This window comes from Phyllobates terribilis, unplaced genomic scaffold (assembly GCF_046119375.1).
Source record: "Phyllobates terribilis strain yellow unplaced genomic scaffold, ASM4611937v1 Scaffold_7__3_contigs__length_470593459, whole genome shotgun sequence".
Classification (NCBI taxonomy): domain Eukaryota; kingdom Metazoa; phylum Chordata; class Amphibia; order Anura; family Dendrobatidae; genus Phyllobates; species Phyllobates terribilis.
The window spans coordinates 392854938-392876908 of NW_027362767.1; the positions used below are offsets into that span (position 1 = coordinate 392854938).

A 21971-nucleotide genomic window follows, 5' to 3' on the forward strand; every position below is an offset into this window, starting at 1 on the left:
CATCCCCCACACAATTTTCTTAGCCCGGCCTGCTTTAGGGCAGCATTGAATGAGCCGACTAGAGAACCAGACTCCTCCGGTGGGCCCTGGCTTTTCCATCAGGTGAGTTGAGAGTGCAAAAGTGAGGAGCATGATGATGATGATAGAAGTTAGCATCTGCTTTGTTTTCTTGGAATGCAAGCGTAAGTGTGCAACCTGCCACCCACCGACCCAATGGGGCCTTTTAGTTTGGAGGAGGCCGTAGCTGGCCACTACCTCATGGCTGATTCGGCAGCGAGGTATCCATACTCAGTCCCCAGCTGCCCGGCGGCCGGGTGTCCACGCTCGGTCCCCAGCCGTCAGGGGGCGGCCGGGTGTCCACACACGGTCCCCAGCCGCCTGGGCGCGGCCGGATGTCCATAAACGATCCCCAGCCTCCCCTATTTGAAGGACAGCCTAACCACAAACGCGTGGACAAGTGAATGTGGCCAGGGATGGTCCATCTCACGCCTTCACACTGGGTTAATATTGTGTAAGCCGGGACACAGTTGGACACTGGGATGCAACACGTCCTCCAGACATAGAGGATTGCGGGTCCTGGGTCAATCAGGCTTCAACACAAAGTTCAAAAGGTAGACAGCAGCAGTGGTCGGCCTCCTACACAACGAGTAAATTATTCATGATCATGAGGCCATCCATCTCCTTAGCTTTCTGTTCCTTGGAATGCAAGCGCATGTATGTAGTAGCGGCTAGGCCTGCGATGGTCAGCGTTTTGGCGCATATCCTACCTCCTCCGAGGATTGCTGGATGTTTTCCTGCTACTATCCCAGTTCTATGACAAAGCTTCAGGTGATGAATGATGGATGAGGTGGTGGCAAAGGATAAAGAGCAGGAGGAATAGGGACCATTCACATCAATATCAGGCCAGTCAACCACATATGTCTTGTACTATATGTTTCTGTACCAAAAGGAGCGGTTCGGCTACACAGTTATAGGGCATACAGGGAGTGCAGTGCCTACCAAAAATTTCAAGGCACTCCAATGCCCCTTGGAAGTGACATGGAGGTCAGAGGGCCTTAACTAAACCATTTTTTCCATTTATAGCAACTGGGTCTCCTGTGCACTGTTGGCCTAAGCAGTGAATGGAAGGCTTTCCAAAAATTATGAGGAACTGCAATGGCCCTGGAAACAGACGTGGATTACAGCATGCTAAGAAACTTCTACCCATTATTGGGGAGTGGGTCTCCCTTAGTGTTCGCCTATGCATTGAAAAGCAAAAGCTGACTAAAATTAGGAGGAAATGCAATGCCCGTTGGAAGAGTCATAGAGGTTAGAGTTAATTAAAAACAACATTTCAATGCCCCTTGGAAGAGCTGTGGAGTTCAGAATGGTATAACAAGATGGTTTTAATGCCCCTTGGAAGAGACAAGGAGGTCGCAGTAGCTTAACAAGATGGTTTTAATGCACCTTGGAAGGGACGTGGAGGTTGCAGCAGCTTAACAAGACGGTTTTAATGCCCCTTGGAAGAGATGTGGAGGTCGCAGTAGCTTAACAAGACGGTTTAAATGCCCCTTGGAAAAGTGGTGGAGGTCTCAGTTGCTTAACATGACAGTTTAAATGCCCCTTGGAAGAGACGTGGAGGTCGCAGTAGCTTAAAAAGACGGTTTTAATGCCACTTGGAAGAGACGTGGAGGTCGCAGTAGCTTAACAAGACGGTTTAAATGCCCCTTGGAAGAGACGTGGAGGTCGCAATAGCATAAAAAGGCGGTTTTTAATTCCCTTTGGAAGAGCGGTGGAGGTCGCAGTAGCTTAAAAAGACGGTTTTAATGCCCCTTGGAAAAGACGTGGAGGTCACAGAGGATTAAAAATACAATATCAATGCCCCTTGAAAATGTGGTGGAGGAAGCAGTAGCTTAACAAGACGGTTTTAATGTCCCTGGGAAAAGTGGTGGACGTCGCAGTAGCTTAAAAAGACGGTTTTAATGCCCGTTGGAAGAGACATGGAGGGCTCAGTTGCTTAACAAGACAGTTTAAATGCCCCTTGGAAGAGACGTGGAGGTTGCAGTATCTTAAAAAGACGGTTTTAATGCCCCTTGGAAGAGACGTGGAGGTTGCAGTAGCTTAAAAAGATGGTTTTAATGCCCCTTGGAAGAGCGGTGGAGGTCGCAGTAGCTTAAAAAGACGGTTTTAATGCCCCTTGGAAGACACGTGAAGGTCACAGTGGAATAAAAAGACAATATCAATGCCCCTTGAAAATGTGGTGGAGGTCGCAGTAGCTTAACAAGACGGTTTTAATGCCCCTGGGAAAAGTGGTGGAAGTCGCAGTAGCTTAACAAGACGGTTTTAATGCCCCTTGGAGAAGAGGTGGAGGTCGCAGTTGCTTAACAAGATGGTTTAAATGCCCCTTGGAAGAGGCATGTAGGTTGCAGTAGCTTAACAAGACGGTTTAAATGCTACTTGGAAGAGACGTAGAGGTTGCAGTAGCTTAACAAGATGGTTTTAATGCCCCTTGGAAAAGTGGTGGAGGTCTCAGTTGCTTAACAAGACGGTTTAAATGCCCCTTCCAAGAATGGTGGAGGTCTCAGTAGCTTAACAAGACGGTTTTAATGCCCCTTGGAAGAATGGTGGAGGTCTCAGTAGCTTAACAAGATGATTTTAATGCCCCTTAAAAGAGCCTTGCAGTACAGCATATTAAAAACATTATTCCCATTATTGGGGAGTGGGTCTCCCATAGTCTATTCCTATGCCTTCCAAGCAAAAGCTGGCAAAAATTAGGATGAAGGAACTTGCAATGCTGGCAACACGGACCACGGTCACCCTGGTGTTATAGTGGTAGTGGAGGCTGAGGATAAGGAGAAGAGCAAAATACAGCCGAAATGAGGAAATGTATACCCATGTGTGGGTGTGAAGCGGTGCATGGGAATACACCTCCCGAAATTACACAATGGATTTGACTTTGTTACTCTGCTGTCATTTGGTGGTGATGAGAAGTCTGGCCCAATCCAGCCCTTGTTCATTTTGATAAGGGTCAGCTTGTCAGCATTGTCAGTTGACAGGCGAATGCGCTTATCAGTTATAATTCCCCCAGCGGCACTAAAAACACGCTCCGATACACTGTGGGGGCAACTCTGACTGACATAGGTCCCGCAATCCTCGGTGTGGGGAGGATGTGTTCCGTCCCAAGGTCCGACTGGGTCCCAGCTTCCACTATGTTTAATACCCACGGAGCTTCCCAGGCTACTAATATCAGCCCCCAGCTGAATAGCTAGCCTTTACTAGCTATTAAAATGGGGGACCCCCCCCCCCAAAAAATGACATGGGGTCCCCCCTATTTTAATAGCTAGCAAAGGCTAGGCAGACAGCTGGGGACTGATATTAATAGCCCAGGAAGGGTACCATGAATATTGGCCCCCTCCCAGGCTAGAAACACCAGCCGTCAGCCGCCCCAGAAATGGCGCATCCATAGGATGCGCCAATTCTGGCACTTAGCCTCACTCTTCCTACTGCCCTGTAGCGGTGGCAGTGAGGTAATAGGCCTGGGGTTGATGTCAGCTTATAATGCCAGCTGACATCAAGCCCAGGTTAGTAATGGAGAGGCGTCTATAAGACACCCCCATTACTAACCCCATAGTCAAAGTTAAAAGAAAACACAAACACACAGAATAAAGTCCTTTAATTGAAATAAAGACACAATTCTTTATTGTTCTAAATTAAACCATACTTACCATCACACCCATTCCTGCTGAAGCCAACGATCTCCTGCAATAAAATAAAAATAATAAAGCAACCTCATCCTTACCTTTCCATGGTTCCCACGACAGCTTCAGCTCTGCTACATCGAGATGACAGGCTGGACCGCAGCTGAAAGCTGCCATCCAGCCTGTCATCCCGCAGACACTGAGAAGCGCAGGCATGCTTGCGCTCCTCAGTGTCTCGCTGTGACGGCATCCAGATGAGCATATTTCATGTCCAATGAACTCAGCTCACCTCATGTACGTCACTGACAGCGTGGGAGAATTCTCACGCTGAAGCGCTGAGTGCAGGAGAATTTTCCCACGCTGTCAGTGACGTGCATGAGGTGAGCCGAGTTCATTGGACATGAACTCGGCTCATCTGGATGCCATCACAGCGAGACACTGAGGAGCACCATCTCTTAGAAGGTGCTGATTTTCCCATTCAGGTTTTCACTGATCATAAAAATCTGATCTATCTTGATGCTGCCAAGCGCTTGAATGCCCGTCAGGCTAGGTGGGCACTTTTTTTTCGCGGTTTAATTTTTCTGTTACTTACATCCCGGGTACAAAGAATGTTAAAGCTGATGCTTTTTCTCGCAGCTTTTCTCCCATGGTCGGTGCTGAGGAGGAGGAGAGCATTTTACAACAAGGTGTTGTGATTGCTGCATTGGACTCCATTTTGGAGGATGAGATTCTTAAAGCACAGGAGAATGCCCCATCTAACATTCCCCATGGGAGGTTGTTTGTGCCTAGGACCTTTAGGAGAGATTTGTTTGTTGAGTGTCATGAGTCTCGGTTGGCAGGTCATCCTGGAATTTCTGAGACCAAGAGACTTGTGGGTCGCAGTTTTTAGTGGCCTGGATGGCAGAAGGAGGTCATTAAGTGGGTGCGTCAATGTACTGTGTGTGCTAGATCTAAGTCTTCACATACTCCTGCTGCGGGGTTGCTTTGCCCTCTGGAGGTTCCTAGTGCACCTTGGACACATCTGGCTATGGACTTTATTACTGACTTGCCCCCCTCTGAGGGTTTCACGGTCATCTGGGTGGTCGTGGACCATTTTAGCAAGATGTGTCACTTGGTTCCTTTCATCAAACTGCCCTGCGCTAAGACACTCGCTAAGGCCTTTATCAAGGAGATTGTCAGACTCCATGGTGTTCCTACTGACATTGTTTCTGATAGGGGTCCTCAGCTCGTGGCTCGTTTTTGGCGTGCCTTTTGTGACAGGTTGGGAGTTCATTTGTCATTTTCATCTGGATATCATCCTGAGTCTAATGGCCAGACAGAAAGGAAGAACCAGGATGTTGATCAGTTCTTGCGTTGTTTTGTGGCAGACAATCAAGAGGGGTGGTCTGAGTTTCTGCCGCTTGCTGAATTTGCTCTTAACAACCATACATCCTCTTTTGCTGGGTGTTCGCCTTTTTTTGTTGCTCTGGGAGACATCTGTCTTTTGGGTCATTCTCCAAATTGGTATCGGCTGTGCCTGAGGAGGAGAGTTTTTCCGGTGATTTGGAAAGAGTTTGGACGGATGTACGTGGTAATCTTCAGGAGGCTAACAAAAAATCTTAGAGGTACTTTGACAGGAAACGTCAAGAGGTTTTGTTTACGGTTGGTGACATGGTTTGGTTGTCCTCTAAGAATCTGCGGTTGAGGATTCCTTCTAAAAAATTGGGTCCCAAGTTTGTAGGGCCCTTTAAGGTGCTTCAGGTAGTTAACCAATCTGCTGTTAGGTTGGAGGTTCCTACCTCCTGGAAAATTAATCCGGTGTTTCATGTTTCTCTATTGAAAAAAGCTTATGCATCAGATAGAGACGCCGATGCCACTGTTCCTCCGGTGGTGGAGGACGGGGAATATGAAATTTCCCGCATCCTTAATTCTAGACGGTATAGAGGGAGTTTGCAGTATCTCGTCGCTTGGAAGGGTTTCGGTCCCGAGGATAACTCATGGGTGAGGGCAGATGATGTTTCTGCTTCCAGACTTGTCAGAGCGTTTCACAAGAGGTTTCCTGATAAGCCTGGGCCTATGGGATCCGGAGGATCCTCATAGAAGAGGGGGTACTGTTAGAACTCTCCTGTTAGGTTTTTTCTATTATGCTGGTCACATGACCGTTTTTTCCTATTTAATCCTGCTCCGCCCTTCTGGCCTTGCTGGACTTCATTGTAATTTCTACTCTTAAGCTAGCCAGGTGCTTTGTTACCTTTCTCAGTCAGTTTAGCTAGGTCTTTTGACCTCTATGTTCTATGTTGTTTGTTTGTCATTTTACTGCTACAATTTCTGCTAGGAGGTGTCCATCTTTCTCCCAGTCCCTAGTTCTTGTAGGGATCCCTCCCTCACATCTATAGGTCTTCGTTCAGACTAGCTGAGGACTTTAGCGGGTCTGATCGCAGGATCAGGTTCCCCGTTCCATCGTAGGGATCTAACTTAGTTCTACTGTAGGGACAGATCTCCTGTCTTTCCTTAGTGCTTGTAGCAGATCATAACAATTACTGTTTCTTTTACGGCAAAAAATGGCAAAAAAGGATAATACAGAGATTTGACCCTTGAAACTGCAAAACTACAGTTATACTTTTCTGGCCTACACCAGAATCTTTCAAACAGATATATTTGTGTCTGAACAGTCAGGGAGACACTATTACTGTTTTTTTATGGCAAAAAATGCAAAAAACAGGATAATACAGAGATTTGACCTGTGGAACTGCAAAACAACAGTTATACTTTTCTGGCCTACACCAGAATCTTTCAAACAGATATATTTCTGTCTGAACAGTCAGGGAGACACTATTACTGTTTTTTTACGGCAAAAAATGCAAAAAACAGGATAATACAGAGATTTGACCCGTGGAACTGCAAAACCACAGTTATATTTTTCTGGCCTACACTAGAGATGAGCGGTGTTCGAGCTGTTTTGGGCGGTGTTCGAGTTGTTCGACGAACCCGAACGATTTGAAAAAAATTCGGCTGTTCGAGGTTATGTTCGATAACTGTTCGTGCACCAAAAGCGTGTCCTGCATGTCAGGCGCTATTTTGAGCACCAATCATGCAGGGATTGCCTGCCACTCACTGTAATGCCACAGCCATGGTGGTTGTGGCATTACAGTGATTGCCCAAATCGATGGGAACAGTGCCCACAGTGAAACATGAAAAGCCGGCAATTCAGCAGCGGCATACACCGGTACCCGACAATTTAGAACAGAAAGAATAGAGAATCACACATAGATTAGATAGATAGAAACATGTCAGTCACATATATATGAAGTACAGTGACAGTGTTGCTTACTGTACTTGTCATTTAGTGTAAAGGATTTATAAAAAAAAATAATAGTGTTTTCATGCACCGTCTCTTTAAAAAAGCCGGCCGGCAATTCAGCATCTGTACCCGACAATTTAGAATAGAAGGAATAGAGAATCACACATAGATTAGATAGATAGAAACATGTCAGTCACATATATATGAAGTACAGTGACAGTGTTGATTACTGTACTTGTCATTTAGTGTTAAAATAAAGGATTTATTTAAAAAAAAATTGGCGTGGGGTTCCCCATAATTTTAGTCTCTAGCGGAGGTTAAGCAGACGGCTGGGGCAGATGTTTGAAGCCTGGGAAGGGGTAATACCCACGGAGCTTCCCAGGCTACTAATATCAGCCCCCAGCTGAATAGCTAGCCTTTACTAGCTATTAAAATGGGGGACCCCCCCCCCAAAAAATGACGTGGGGTCCCCCCTATTTTAATAGCTAGCAAAGGCTAGGCAGACAGCTGGGGACTGATATTAATAGCCCAGGAAGGGTACCATGAATATTGGCCCCCTCCCAGGCTAGAAACACCAGCCGTCAGCCGCCCCAGAAATGGCGCATCCATAGGATGCGCCAATTCTGGCACTTAGCCTCACTCTTCCTACTGCCCTGTAGCGGTGGCAGTGGGGTAATAGGCCTGGGGTTGATGTCAGCTTATAATGCCAGCTGACATCAAGCCCAGGTTAGTAATGGAGAGGCGTCTATAAGACACCCCCATTACTAACCCCATAGTCAAAGTTAAAAGAAAACACAAACACCCAGAATAAAGTCCTTTAATTGAAATAAAGACACAATTCTTTATTGTTCTAAATTAAACCATACTTACCATCACACCCATTCCTGCTGAAGCCAACGATCTCCTGCAATAAAATAAAAATAATAAAGCAACCTCATCCTTACCTTTCCATGGTTCCCACGACAGCTTCAGCTCTGCTACATCGAGATGACAGGCTGGACCGCAGCTGAAAGCTGCCATCCAGCCTGTCATCCCGCAGACACTGAGAAGCGCAGGCATGCTTGCGCTCCTCAGTGTCTCGCTGTGACGGCATCCAGATGAGCATATTTCATGTCCAATGAACTCAGCTCACCTCATGTACGTCACTGACAGCGTGGGAGAATTCTCACGCTGAAGCGCTGAGTGCAGGAGAATTTTCCCACGCTGTCAGTGACGTGCATGAGGTGAGCCGAGTTCATTGGACATGAACTCGGCTCATCTGGATGCCATCACAGCGAGACACTGAGGAGCACAAGCATGCCTGCGCTTCTCAGTGTCTGCGGGATGACAGGCTGGATGGCAGCTTTCAGCTGCGGTCGAGCCTGTCATCACGATGTAGCAGAACTGAAGCTGTCGTGGGAACCATGGAAAGGTAAGGATGATGTTGCTTTATTATTTTTCTTTTATTGCAGGAGATCGTTGGCTTCAGCTGGAATGGGCGTGATGGTAAGTATAGTTTAATTTAGAACAATAAAGAATTGTGTGTTTTTTTCAATTAAAGGACTTTATTCTGGGTGTTGTGTTTTTTTTAAATACTTTACTAGAAATTCATGGCGGTCATGTCTAATATTGGCGTGACCCCATGAATTTCGGGCTTAGGGCCAGCTGATAATGCCAAGCTGGCCCTAACCCCTTTATTACCCAGTGAGCCACCGCACCAGGGCCCTGGATGAGTTGGGTACAGCACCAGAAGATGGCGCTTCTATGAACGCTCCATTTTCCGGGGTGGCTGCGGACTGCAATTTGTAGCGGGGGGGGGCCAGAATGCTTGGGCCTCCCTGCACTGCAGATTCCAGCCCCCAGCTGCCTAGTTGTACCTGGCTGGACACAAAAACAGGGCGAAGCCCCACGTATTTTTTTTTTAATTATTTCATGAAATTCATGAAATAATTAAGAAAAAGGGCTTCCCTATATTGTTGTGTCCGGCCAGGTACAAATAGGCAGCTGGTGGTTGGGGGCAGCCCGTTCCTGCCTGCTGTACCTGGCTGGACACAAATATAGTGCGAAGCCCCACGTCAATTTTTTTTTAAATTATTTCATGAAACTAGATGGTGGCCCAATTCTAACGCATCGGGTATTCTTGAATATGTATGCGGCAGACCCGGCGCAATCAGCAGAGCGGTGTTTAAATTTGGCGTCAAAATCGCTGACTGGTCGCGGCCAGCAACCGCGACCAATCAGCAAAGCGGTGTTGAAATTTGGCGACTATATCGCTGATTGGTCACGGCCGGCGGTCGCGACTAATCAGCAGAGCGGGGTTTAAATTTTGCGCCAATAATGCTGATTGGTCGCGGCCACTGAACGTGACCAATCCGCAGAGCGGGGTTTAAATTTTGCGCCAATAATGCAGATTGGTCGCGGCCGGCGATTGCGACCAATCAGCAGAACGGTGTTTAAATTTGGCGCCAAAATCGCTAATTGGTCGCGGCCGGCAACCGTGACCAATCAGCAGAGCGGGGTTTAAATTTGGAGCCAATACTGCTGATTGGTCGTGGCCGGCAACCGCGACCAATAAGCCGAGCGGGGTTTAAATTTGGCGCCAATACTACTGATTGGTCGCGGACGGCCACCGCAACTAATCAGCAGAGCGGTGTTTAAATTTTGCGGCAATATTGCTGATTGATCTCGGCCAGCGACCGCTATCAATTAGCAGAGCGGGGTTTAAATTTGGCGCCAATCTCTCTGATTGGTCGCGGCTGGAGTCCGCGACCAATCAGCAGAGCGTTGTTTAAATTTGGCGCCAAGCTCACTGATTGGTCGCGGCCGCTATTTAAATGTGGCGCCCAAATCGGTGATTGGTCGCGGGCAGCGTCCGCGACCAATCAGCAGAGCAGTGGTTAACTTTAGCGCCAAGATCACTGATTGGTCGCGTGCGGAGAGCGCGACCAATCAGCGAATCGTATTGGTGAGGACCGGGGAGCGCCGCTGCCTGGTCGGATACTTCCGCTGCGAGAAGCCGGGAGATGAGCGACTGCTCGCAGCAGAAGTATCCCAACCCGCAGTGCCGCTCCCCGGTCCTCCCTTGACACCCTAGCCACTGATGTCCCCACAGTATCCGCATGGTGTTACAAAGATCCGGACATTTGTGTTAAAAATCGCTGATTGGTCGATGGCGCTGCCCGCGACCAATCACCGATTTGGGCGCCAAATTTAAACACCGCTGTGCTGATTGGTCGCCGACGCTGGGCGCGACCAATCACCGATTTTGGCGCCACAATTAAATAGCGTCCGCGACCAATCAGTACAGCGGTGTTTAAATGTGGAGCCAAGATGGGTGATTGGTCGCGGCCGATATTTAAATTTGGCGCCCAAATCGGTGATTGGTCGCGGGCAGCGCCAGCGACCAATCAGCGATTTTTAACACAAATGTCCGGACCTTTGTAACACCATGCTGATACTGTGGGGACATCAGCAGCTAGGGTGTGAAGGGAGGACCGGGGAGCGGTGCTGCGGGTCGGGATGCTTCTGCTGCGAGCGCCCGCTCCTGTCACGGGTTCTCGCAGCGGAAGTATCCGCACAGGCAGCGCCGCTGACATCCATGCGCCTAGGGCGTGAAGGGAGGACCGGGGAGCGGCGCTGACATCCAATTGGTCGCGGCCGCTATTTAAATGTGCTGCACAAATCGGTGATTGGTCGCGGTCTTGACCCGCGACCAATCACTGATCTTGCCGGCAAAGTTAAACACTACTGTGCTGATTGGTCGCGGACGCTGCCCGCGACCAATCACCGATTTGTGCGCCAAATTTAAATATCGGCCGTGACCAATCACCGATCTTGGCTCCACATTTAAACACCGCTGTGCTGATTGGTCGCCGACGCTGGGCGCGACCAATCACCGATTTTGGCGCCACATTTAAATAGCGTCCGCGACCAATCAGTACAGCGGTGTTTAAATGTGGAGCCAAGATGGGTGATTGGTCGCGGCCGATATTTAAATTTGGCGCCCAAATCGGTGATTGGTCGCGGGCAGCGCCTGCGACCAATCAGCGATTTTTAACACAAATGTCCGGACCTTTGTAACACCATGGTGATTGACCCGCGACCAATCACTGATCTTGCCGCCAAAGTTAAACACTACTGTGCTACTCATGCACGTCACTGACAGCGTGGGAAAATTCTCACGCTGAAGCGCTGAGTGCAGGAGAATTTTCCCACGCTGTCAGTGACGTGCATGAGGTGAGCCGAGTTCATTGGACATGACCTCGGCTCATCTTCATGCCGTCACAGCCAGACACTGAGGAGCGCAAGCATGCCTGCGCTTCTCAGTGTCCGCGGGATGACAGGCTGGATGGCAGCGTTCTGCTGCGGTCCAGCCTGTCATCTCGATGTAGCAGAGCTGGAGCTGTCCTGGGAACCATCGAAAGGTAAGGATGATGTTGCTTTATTATTTTTCTTTTATTGCAGGAGATCATTGGCTTCAGCTGGAATGGGCGTGATTGTAAGTATGGTTTAATTTAGAACAATAAAGAATTGTGTCTTTATTTCAATTAAAGGACTTTATTGTGGGTGTTTCTGTTTTCTTTTAACTTTGACTATGGGGTTAGTAATTGGGGTGTTTTATAGACGCCTCTCCATTACTAACCTGGGCTTGATGTCAGCTGTCATTACAAGCTGACATCAACCCCAGCCCTATTACCCCACTGCCACCGCTACAGGGCAGTAGGAAGAGCGAGGCTAAGTGCCAGAATTGGCGCATCCTATGGATGCGCCATTTCTGGGGCGGCTGACGGCTGGTGTTTCTAGCCTGGGAGGGGCCAATATTCATGGCACCCTTCATGGGCTATTAATATCAGCCCCCAGCTGTCTGCCTAGCCTTTGCTAGCTAATAAAATAGGGGGGACCCCACGTCATTTTTTTGGGGGTGTCCCCCATTTTAATAGCTAGTAAAGGCTAGGTATTCAGCTGGGGGCTGATATTAATAGCCTGGGAAGCTCCGTGGGTATTACCCCCTTCCCAGGCTTCAAACATCTGCCCCAGCCGTCTGCTTAACCTCCGCTAGAGACTAAAATTATGGGGAACCCCACGCCAATTTGTTTTTTTATAAATCCTTTATTTTAACACTAAATGACAAGTACAGTAATCAACACTATCACTGTACTTCTTATATATGTGACTGACATGTTTATATCTATCTATCTATGTGTGAAGCTCTATTATTTCTGTTCAAAATTGTCGGGTACCGCTGCTGAATTGCCGGCCGGCTTTTTTAAAGAGACGGTGCACGAAAACACTATTATTTTTTTAAATAAATCCTTTACACTAAATGACAAGTACAGTAAGCAACACTGTCACTGTACTTCTTATATATGTGACTGACATGTTTCTATCTATCTAATCTATGTGTGATGCTCTATTCCTTCTTGTCTAAATTGTCGGGTACTGGTGTATGCCGCTGCTGAATTGCCGGCCGGCTTTTTTAAAGAGACGGTGCATGAAAACACTATTATTTTTTTAATAAATCCTTTACACTAAATGACAAGTACAGTAACCAACACTGTCACTGTACTTCTTATATATGTGACTGACATGTTTCTATCTATCTAATCTATGTGTGATGCTCTATTCCTTCTTGTCTAAATTGTCGGGTACTGGTGTATGCCGCTGCTGAATTGCCGGCCGGCTTTTTTAAAGAGAGCGTCTTCTGAGCAGTTTGTCAGCTTTTGGACACATTTGAAGGTGTTTTCTATGTGTTTCTATGTGTTTTTGTTTGCCTGCCATTGGTTTTAACGGTGTTTGACGGTGTTCTAAGGTGTTCGACGAACAGTTCCTCGAACATCCCGGTGTTCGACGAACCGAACCGAACCCGAACACTACGGGAGTGGCTCAACACTAGCCTACACCAGACTCTTTCAAACAGATATATTTGTGTCTGAACAATTAGGGAGACACCATTACTGTTTCTTTTACGGCAAAAAATGGCAAAAAAGGATAATACAGAGATTTGACCCTTGAAACTGCAAAACTACAGTTATACTTTTCTGGCCTACACCAGAATCACTCAGACAGATATATTTGAGTCTGAACAGTCAGGGAGACACTATTACTGTTTTTTTTACGGCAAAAAATGCCAAAAAAAGGATAATACTGAGATATGACCCGTGGAACTGCAAAACCACAGTTATATTTTTCTGGCCTACACCAGAATCTTTCAAACAGATATATTTGTGTCTGAACAATCAGAGAGACACTATTACTGTTTTTTTATGGCAAAAAATGCCAAAAACAGGATAATACAGAGATTTGATCCATTGAACTGCAAAACCACAGTTATATTTTTCTGGCCTACACCAGACTCTTTTAAACAGATATATTGGTGTCTGAACAGTCACAGACACGCTCAATTTTTTTTTTGGTGGGGGGAAATACCAAAAGGTTAACAAGACGTGTATTTGGACAGTCTGACTGAGGAAAAAAAAAATACAGGATTTAGATGAAAAAAAAAAGGATTTTTCCTGGCTCCTGAGACCGGGGAATAAGTCAATTGACAAGCAGGAGCACATAGGACTGTAATGCAGTGTTTGCAGGTATAACCACTGCGTCTCCTATACAGCCTGCCTGCCTGCCTGCCTGCCTGATATCTGGGATGGATATTAGTCCTGAGCAGGACTGTTTGTTTGATTTGGCAGCCTTTAGATTCCCTACACTAACTATTTTGTAGGATAAATCTCTCCCTAGTTCAGCAGCACTGACCCTACACTGTCTGATCCGGAGCGACTGTGTCCAAGAAGGCGGCGCCCGGTTTTAAATACTCTAGGTGACGCTGTGCGGCCAGCCAATCACTGTAATGCCCACAAACAACATGGCTGCGGCATTACAGTGACTGGCTGCAGGACGGATACCCGAGCTCCCGCCCGAGTAACCCGGAAATGCTCGGTGCTCGCCGAACATCCCGAGTAGTGAGATGCTCGGGCGAGTACCGAGCAGTGTCGAGCATGCTCGCTCAATACTAATAGCAATGTATACTTACAATTGCTTATTTTACCTTTCTACACAGTTCATTCTTCTCTTTTCCATTAGATTTATGACATCACGTGATTAAAAACTGTTTAGCTGAATCCTTCTAAGCTCTATGTAGACACAGAAAGTCTCTTGTCCCTGCATGAGTCATGAGTCACTGCAAAAGTCCATTGCAGAAGGGGACAAAGTAGCAACTGGGTCAAGAGTTGAAGAGGAAATGATAAGTGCAGGGAAGAGAGACTTCAGGTTTTCAAATAGAGGAGAGAAAAGAGAAGAATTAACTGGGTAGAAAGGCAAAATGAGCAATTGTAAGTACACAGTGCTATATAATATGACGATTGCATTATATTAAGAGGATAAAAATGCTGATGGAAGTGCTTCTTTAAGTGGGTACAGCAGTTACATAACTATATAATTGACAATAAATGCAGTTAATTAGATAAAGTGATTTAGTTCTAATAGTTTCATTCATATGGGATGATCCTTCAGGTGTGATGTGCAACAGTTACAGAACTGTACATTAATATAATTTCGTTCATATAGACCACAGGAAATTGAGATTACCGTATTTTTTCCCCCCCAAATTTGGTAGGTAAAATAAATTAATCCAAATATAGTGTACCGGGGTGGGCGGCAGCAGTGGAGCAGGATCACAGGAAGCAGGGTCACTGCTACAGGAAGCCGGCGGCGGCAGGAGTCGTGCGATGCTGCGGGCCCCAGTCTGGGAGGAGAGAGTGTCCCAACAGTGTGAGATTGCGGGCTCTGGGCTTCAAGAAAATGTCCGACGGAGGAGCAGAGTCCATTGATTAACCAGCAGTGGGCTTCCGGAAAATGGCAGCCGGAAGCGGCGCATATGCAGATTTAGATCTCTGCTCAATGGCAAGCCGAGATATCAATCTGGCCATGTGCCGCCTCCAGCAGCCATTTTCATGAAGCTTACAGAGGGGAAATCAATGGACTCTGCTCCTGCCTCAGACATTTTCTTGAAGCCCAGGGCCCGCAGCCTCACACCGCTGGGACATTCCCTTCTCACAGCCCAGGATCCGCAGCATCGCTCCACTCATGCTGCCGGTTTCCTGCAGCAGCTACCCTGTGTCATGTGACCCTGCTTTGCTACCGCCGCCTGTAAGCTATCAGAGATTCAGACTATAACACCGACTCCATTTTGTTAAAAAAAAAAATCCTATTTACATCCCCAAAATTTGGGGTGCGTCTTATGGTTCGGTGCATTTATAGTCCACAAAATATGGTAATTGTGCATTAAATTGGCCAGTTTGTGTGGGCACACCAGCCACAACAAGGATTATCTTTTATTAATGAGAAACTATTAAATCAAACTTACCTTTTCTGAAAATTTAAAGGGCAGGTAAGATCCAGCTCTATTTGAAAACAACCTTAGACTGATTGGAGGATGAGCGCTCAGCTAAGTATGGAGGCGATCACTATCTTCAAATCCACCTCCTCACAGAATGAAGCAAGGTGAAAAGGTGCAACTTGCAGTGACTACAATACATACCAAAGAGAGCAGCAGCACACTGTGGGTGCCAAGATACACAGCACAGTGCAGTGCAAATATTTTAGGCAGGTATGGAAAAAATACTGCAAGGTAAGAATGCTGTCAAATATTGAAGTGTTAAATGAGTTTTCCACTTTTGGGAAAGTGGATCCCAAACAAAACACTCTGCAATACCTAAAGTAACACAAAATGTAGGTACTTTCCTTCCGATGATGGTTGGGTTTTAAAGTTCTGGTTGCACTAGTGATCCTACGTTGACTGCATACTAGTGATGGGCGAACCGTTCACTGTTCGGGTTCGGCTAATATAGCCGAACACTGAACAGTTTTTTTAAAAGTTTGGGTACCAGAACAGTACCCGAACCCGAACACGGACCTCATTCATTTGAATGGGTACCCGAATTTAACTGGTTTCCAGCACTGTCATTTGCGTGACAGAGCAGGAAACACAGGCTCAGTCACGCATGTCAGGTGTCAGCATGATGCCACAGCTGTGACAGTGACCTGGCGGTAAAAAGCTACTACTACCACCATTAGCCGGAGCCTCCTGCCATAGGAAACAGAGGGCACATGCGCAGCTGGATGGGAGCAGTAATCACATCAGCCGGCATCTGAGCTCTGCTGAATGTAAAAAAAATGTTAAAATTAATAACAAAAGTATTAAAATAAAAATATCACTTTATACTCACCTACACCTTGTCCTCTATGTTCGCAGCCTCTGCAAAAAATAAAAAACACCATTTACTCACCTTACACCTAATCCCAGAAGTCCATGATCACCTGTAATAAAAATAAAATAATAAACCAACCTCATCCTTACCTTTCCGACGCAGTCCAAATAACGAAGGTCCCACGAAGATCCCATGAACAGAGCAGCCACACTGTATGTGACCGCTCTGTTCATTTGCCGGCAATACACAGACTCAGTGTATTCCCGGCAAATGAGGTCTGCGCATGCTCAGTGAGTATTTTCCTACGCATGCAATGAGTTGAACTCACTTTATTATTTTATTATTTATTGGTTTATTATTTTATTTTTATTACAGGGGACATTGGCTTCAGCTAGATTGGGTGTGACGGTAAGTATGGTTTAATTTAGAATATTAAAGCAATTCTGTCTTTATTTCAAATAAAATATTTTATTCAGGGTGTGGGTGTTTTTATTTTTCATTTTACCTTCACTATGGGGTTAGTAATGCCACAACCAACATGGCTACGGCATGACAATGCGTGGCAAGCAATCCCTGAATGTTAATTGGCTCTATAAAGAGTACCAAACATGCAGGGCGGGGACCCGAGTTCCCGCCCGAGCAACCCGTAAATTCTCACCGAGTGCCGAGTATGTCGAGCAGTGAGATGCTCGGGCGTGTATTGAGCAGCAGCGAGCATGCTCGCTCATCACTAGTTTTAATTTTTTTAACCAAAACTTCGCCATCACTATGAGCTATGAAACCACTAATTTTTCCAGAATTCTATTTGTTCTGTCTCCAATTTTTACTATTTATCTAATAAATATGTTCTATCTATCTATTATCTATCTTTATCTATCTGTCTATGTATTATTTCTCTCTCTATCTATCTAATATCTATAATCTATCTATCTATTATCTATCTATTTATCTATCCATTTATCTGTCTATCAGCCTGTCTGTATATCTATTTATCTATTATCTATAAATTATCCATCTTTATCTACTGGTCTATCTATTATCCATCTATCTATCTATCTATCTGTCTGTCTATCCATTATCTATCTTTATCTACCCATCGATCTATCTCTTTATCTCTCTATCTCTCTCTCTCTCTATAAAAAAAAAGCTTCCAGAATCACTGTTTTCTCTCTATAATTATAAATTTCCTGGTAGCTTTGTCTAAAGTGGTGTAATAGAGGCATGCCCTAGTCAATCATCATTATTTTTAATTTGCAAAAACAGAATTGTGATGAATGGCAGCAGAGGGACCCCGCAGAATCCCACTGCTGCCACCACTTGTGAAGAATGGCAACAGTGAGATCCCGCAGAATCCCACTGCTGCCACTACTTGTGAAGAATGGTAGCAGATAGATCCCACAGAATCCCACTGCTGCCACCAGTTGTGATGGATCCACACCTCGCCACCCGCCTGACGTCACAATTACGTCAGATGGAACACGTGATACGGATATGCCTTTTTCACCAACATGACCTTGCAGATCCCCTCAGGGATGTGTAAGGTAAGATTGGTACAGTTCTACACAGACACCCCTTGTCGACACAGGTACAGGAAGGCACCAAGAGTGAGGGAAGAGGTGGCCCACTCAGTCACTGACATGGCACAACATTCGCTCACACCCCTGACAGGCTGAGAGGCCCCTTCACTAGCTCCAGTGAAGCAGAACCTTGTCGGCCTGGTAGAGCTGCCACCAGTTTCTATTAGATATAAATTCCTGGGATTTATATCGGGCCAGGAACCCACCCCGGTAGCATGAGGATTAAGCTGAACAATGGAGATATGGGTTCGTGGATCAAGATAAAAGAGCAGCCCAAGGTTAAATTATATATTTATTTGCCTTAAGGGCACACTAGACATTACACTATATACATAAGGGTTATACATACATAATGGTCAGAGAAGCAAACACAATAGTAGTGGTACAAAAGATATAAGCAGTTATTGAGAGTCAGTTACCAGTCAGATGGAAAGCCTGGCTTGCGTGGGAGGGGCTGCCATATGGGAGGCTTGTGGTCCCCTTTGTTGCCGGACTTCTCCCACATGATGTACCATCACGACCTTCCAGGAAAAAGACACTAAACATTGGCTGCTGGAGCTCTTAACTCCTCTGGGTCACTCCCCCTCTTGCCCCCTGGCTAGACCTAAATCTCCACCCCTGGCCTGAGATCATGAATAAAACTCGTCTGAGTTGAAACGAGTCGATTTGACTGATGTAGTTCCTCACTGGAGCAGATTGATGTGATGCTTGTATTTCTTGGATGAACTCAAAGATTTTTTTTATCTTGGACTCAATAAATTACTATGTTTTAACTTTATCCTATGCTGAAGATTTTCCTCTTTTCTCTTCATTGCACTGACCCGAGCCAGGGCGACTCCCTGCGAGGATCTCTGGACAGAGGATTTGCAGACTGCATTCCGGTGAGCTGACTCTCCCTTTCTTTCCCTCCCTGTTTCCATACGCTGGCTAGACCTAAATCTCCACCCCTGGTCTCTCTCAGCTAAAAACTCCCAAAACTAAAATGGCCTATACTTCCTTAATGGACTGTCCTAGGGAGCCGGTTCTGGTGTCATCGGATCCAGTCGGGACCCTGCTATGCGTGGAGACCAAATACAGTGGCCCTAGAGGTTTCCGAAAGGCTGTTCCACGTATTTCACTATCCCTGCGCACTAGACTGTGTTGGAAGCTAGGGTGACATTCTTCATGTACGGGTGGTTCCAAAAATCTATTTGGTGTATCGTATTCCCATATCTTTTTATTGAATTATAGTATCTGACACAAAGGGAACCGCATGGCTGGGGTCCACATGGGGTCTTCCTGCGGCAACTCCACAGCTGAGGGTGGGGGTTTTGTCACTCCCTGTCCCTCAGCCCCCTCCCTTCTTCTTTAGCTGCAGAAGTGCTGGATTACAGCTTTACACTGTAGATCTGTATAATCCCCCGCCAAACAGGGCACAATGATTGACATGGGATTATATCTTCAGTATTCTTCACAAGAAGGAATTGCTTAATTTTGTTGCAATGTAGCTGGAAAAAAATGGAGGAGACAAATTGGTGCAACATTAGTCTCAGGTTCCCCCTACATTTACCCCATTGCTAAGTGTGGTATCAAAAAGTACAGTTCAACTATACCTAAAGTATGACAAAATCAGCTCTGTTACATCTGAATGCCCTTTATAAATACATTCGCCTGTGGCCTTGTGCTTATATTTAGTCACTGAACCTGTAATATTCATATTCTTTCCACTAAGAGGGGCTGTAGTCCATCTTATTTCTACAAGAGCTCAGATCTAGATATCAGTTTCATGCACTACCTTTTATATAATGTAGATTCCAACAGTCCCTATTTTCTTGTGACAATTCCAGTACTGCAAAACGGGTAAGATTTAACAAAATCTAGCCCAAACCAAAAGTTTTTTTTTGAAGGCATTCTTGGGGAGCAATTTCCCAAATTGTGTGTCATAAATTTTGAGAAGCGTGCTCATCTTACCATTAGAATTCCTAAATTCCTCCACAATGCATTGTGCTTCTGTTTGAATTTTGGGCTCGATACTTTTCTTCCCAAATCCGAACCTCTTCAGTGTCTTCACAGCAAATGTTCGGATAACTTTCCACCTTTCGCCGTTGCTCAGACTGATGCCTACAAGAGAACACTGTAGAACATCACTTCTGCGACAAGATTGATATAAATAGAAACAACAAATGACATTTGATTTTTTTTTTTTTGACTGTCTACAGTTTCTAAATTTCAAGAACAGGAAATACAGATGTAAACAACATTTTGTCTTAAAGGGAACATGACAGCTGATACATGCTGCTCATGGATTGGGGAGCATGTATCGGACAATGCATCAATACTTAGTAACAAGTGACACAACAAAAGTTTTTTTTAACAGAACTTGATTTAAATTACATGGAAGCAATAAGAGTAAAAAAATCTATTTTTTCTGTTGCCAACCTGTAACATACCTGGCGGCGTACTTGCATAGTGCACCATCTCCCACTATGAAAGATCACAATCTTACCTTACAGTCCAGCTTGCAAATCTTGCTCCTGTTCATATTGTGTGCTTGCCTCTGCTCTGACTGCTTAGGGCAGCGGCCCAGTTACTTCCTGATTCTTATAGCTGGTGTGGGCGCACCCCTAATGTGTCTCCAGCCTATTGCTGTGAGTCACTGGATATTTAAACCCCCTCCACCCAGTAGGAGGTGCCTTAGCAACTCTTTCCTTCAGAGGGCTCCCTGCCTCTGATGTGCCAGGTCCCGTTTTGTTTCTTGCCTGTCCGCCAACCTGGGGGCTGTATTCCCAGGCCTGTCTGAACACTCTCCTAGCCTGTTTGTCCGCCTCTCTGGGGGCCGTATATCCCAGACTCGCTCCTGTATCTTGTTGCAGTGTCAGTTCCTGTCTGAACTGTATCCTAGCCTTTTACCTGTTTTGTCTCTATGTCCGTACCCTCCCTTTCTCCTGCATTATCTGAACCTGCACCTAACTCCTACTCATTGTCTCTGTACTTCTGTTGTGAGTTTAGAGTCCACTTGCTACTTCATTGCAAGTACCTTGTGTATCTGGTTCTGCTTGTCCCTTCCAGTCTGTTCTGTGTGAACAGAGCCCTGTCCTCTCTGCTCTGCCTTGCTCACCGCTCCGGCGGTTCCTCTATGCTCTGCCATGCTCACCGCTCCGGCGGTTCCTCTCTGCTCTGTCTTGCTCACCACTCTGGCGGTTCCTTCCTGCTCTGCCTTGCTCACCGCTCAGGCGGTTCCTCTCTGCTCTGCCTTGCTCACCGCTCCGGTGGTTCCTCCCTGCTCTGCCTTGTTCACATCTCTGGCGGTTCCGCTCTGCTCTGCCTTGCTCACCGCTCCGGCGGTTCCTTCCTGCTCTGCCTTGCTCACCGCTCCGGTGGTTCCTTCCTGCTCTGCCTTGCTCACCGCTCCGGTGGTTCCTTCCTGCTCTGCCTTGCTCAACGCTCCGGCGGTTCCTCTCTGCTCTGCCTTGCTCACCGCTCTGGCAGTTCCTTCCTGCTCTGCCTTGCTCACCGCTCTGGCGGTATCTCTCTGCTCTGCCTTGCTCACCGCTCCAGCGGTTCATCTCTGCTCTGATAGTCTATCGCATCTGCAGTTCTGTTCTTGAATCCCAGTCTGTACTGGACCCTATCCTGCCTGCGCTCCAACCTGCTAGTACCCCCCTGTCTGCATACCAGCTGTGCTAGCCAGTGCCCACCTGTCTGCATACCAGCCGTACTTCCCAGTACCCACCTGTCGGCATACCAGCCATACTTGCCACTACCCACCTGCCTGTATGCCAGTCTACCTGCCTGTTCCTGCATTCCCCGGTGTGGGTCAACAACTGTGACCGGGGTCTGACCTGGAGTCGCACCTGGTTCCTCTGCTCTGTTCTTCCTTGGTTCACGCAGTTGTAGCCGCCGTGCGACCTTGGTCGGATCGGGTAGATTCTTAGTTATGCCCCTCCTGGCACTCCTCGGTTTATGGTACAGTGGGATCACTAATCACACTCACTCCAGTCAGTCTGGTTTGCGAGCGTAACATAACCAGACAAACGTGATACAGTCTGCCATAAGCCACCTAGTACTTTTGTGGTGGTGAAATTAAGCTGTGTGTAGACTGAGTTAACAAACTATTTTTTTCTGTTAACAAGAGTAATGTACAATAAAAAGTTATATTGTGGTACCGTGTTAGCCAGAAAAATTGATGTAAATACTTTTTTGCCCAAAAATGACAAAAGTATTTTAGGAGTGATACCTTTAATGGCTAACCAGAAAAAAAAATATACTACTATTA

The 21971-nt window shown here is 46.4% G+C and overlaps 1 pseudogene; it reads right to left on the reverse strand.

Moving 5' to 3' along the window:
• Nucleotides 1-21971, reverse strand: part of LOC141154966 (cytochrome P450 2G1-like) — a 311891-nt pseudogene that overhangs the window by 78711 nt on the left and 211209 nt on the right.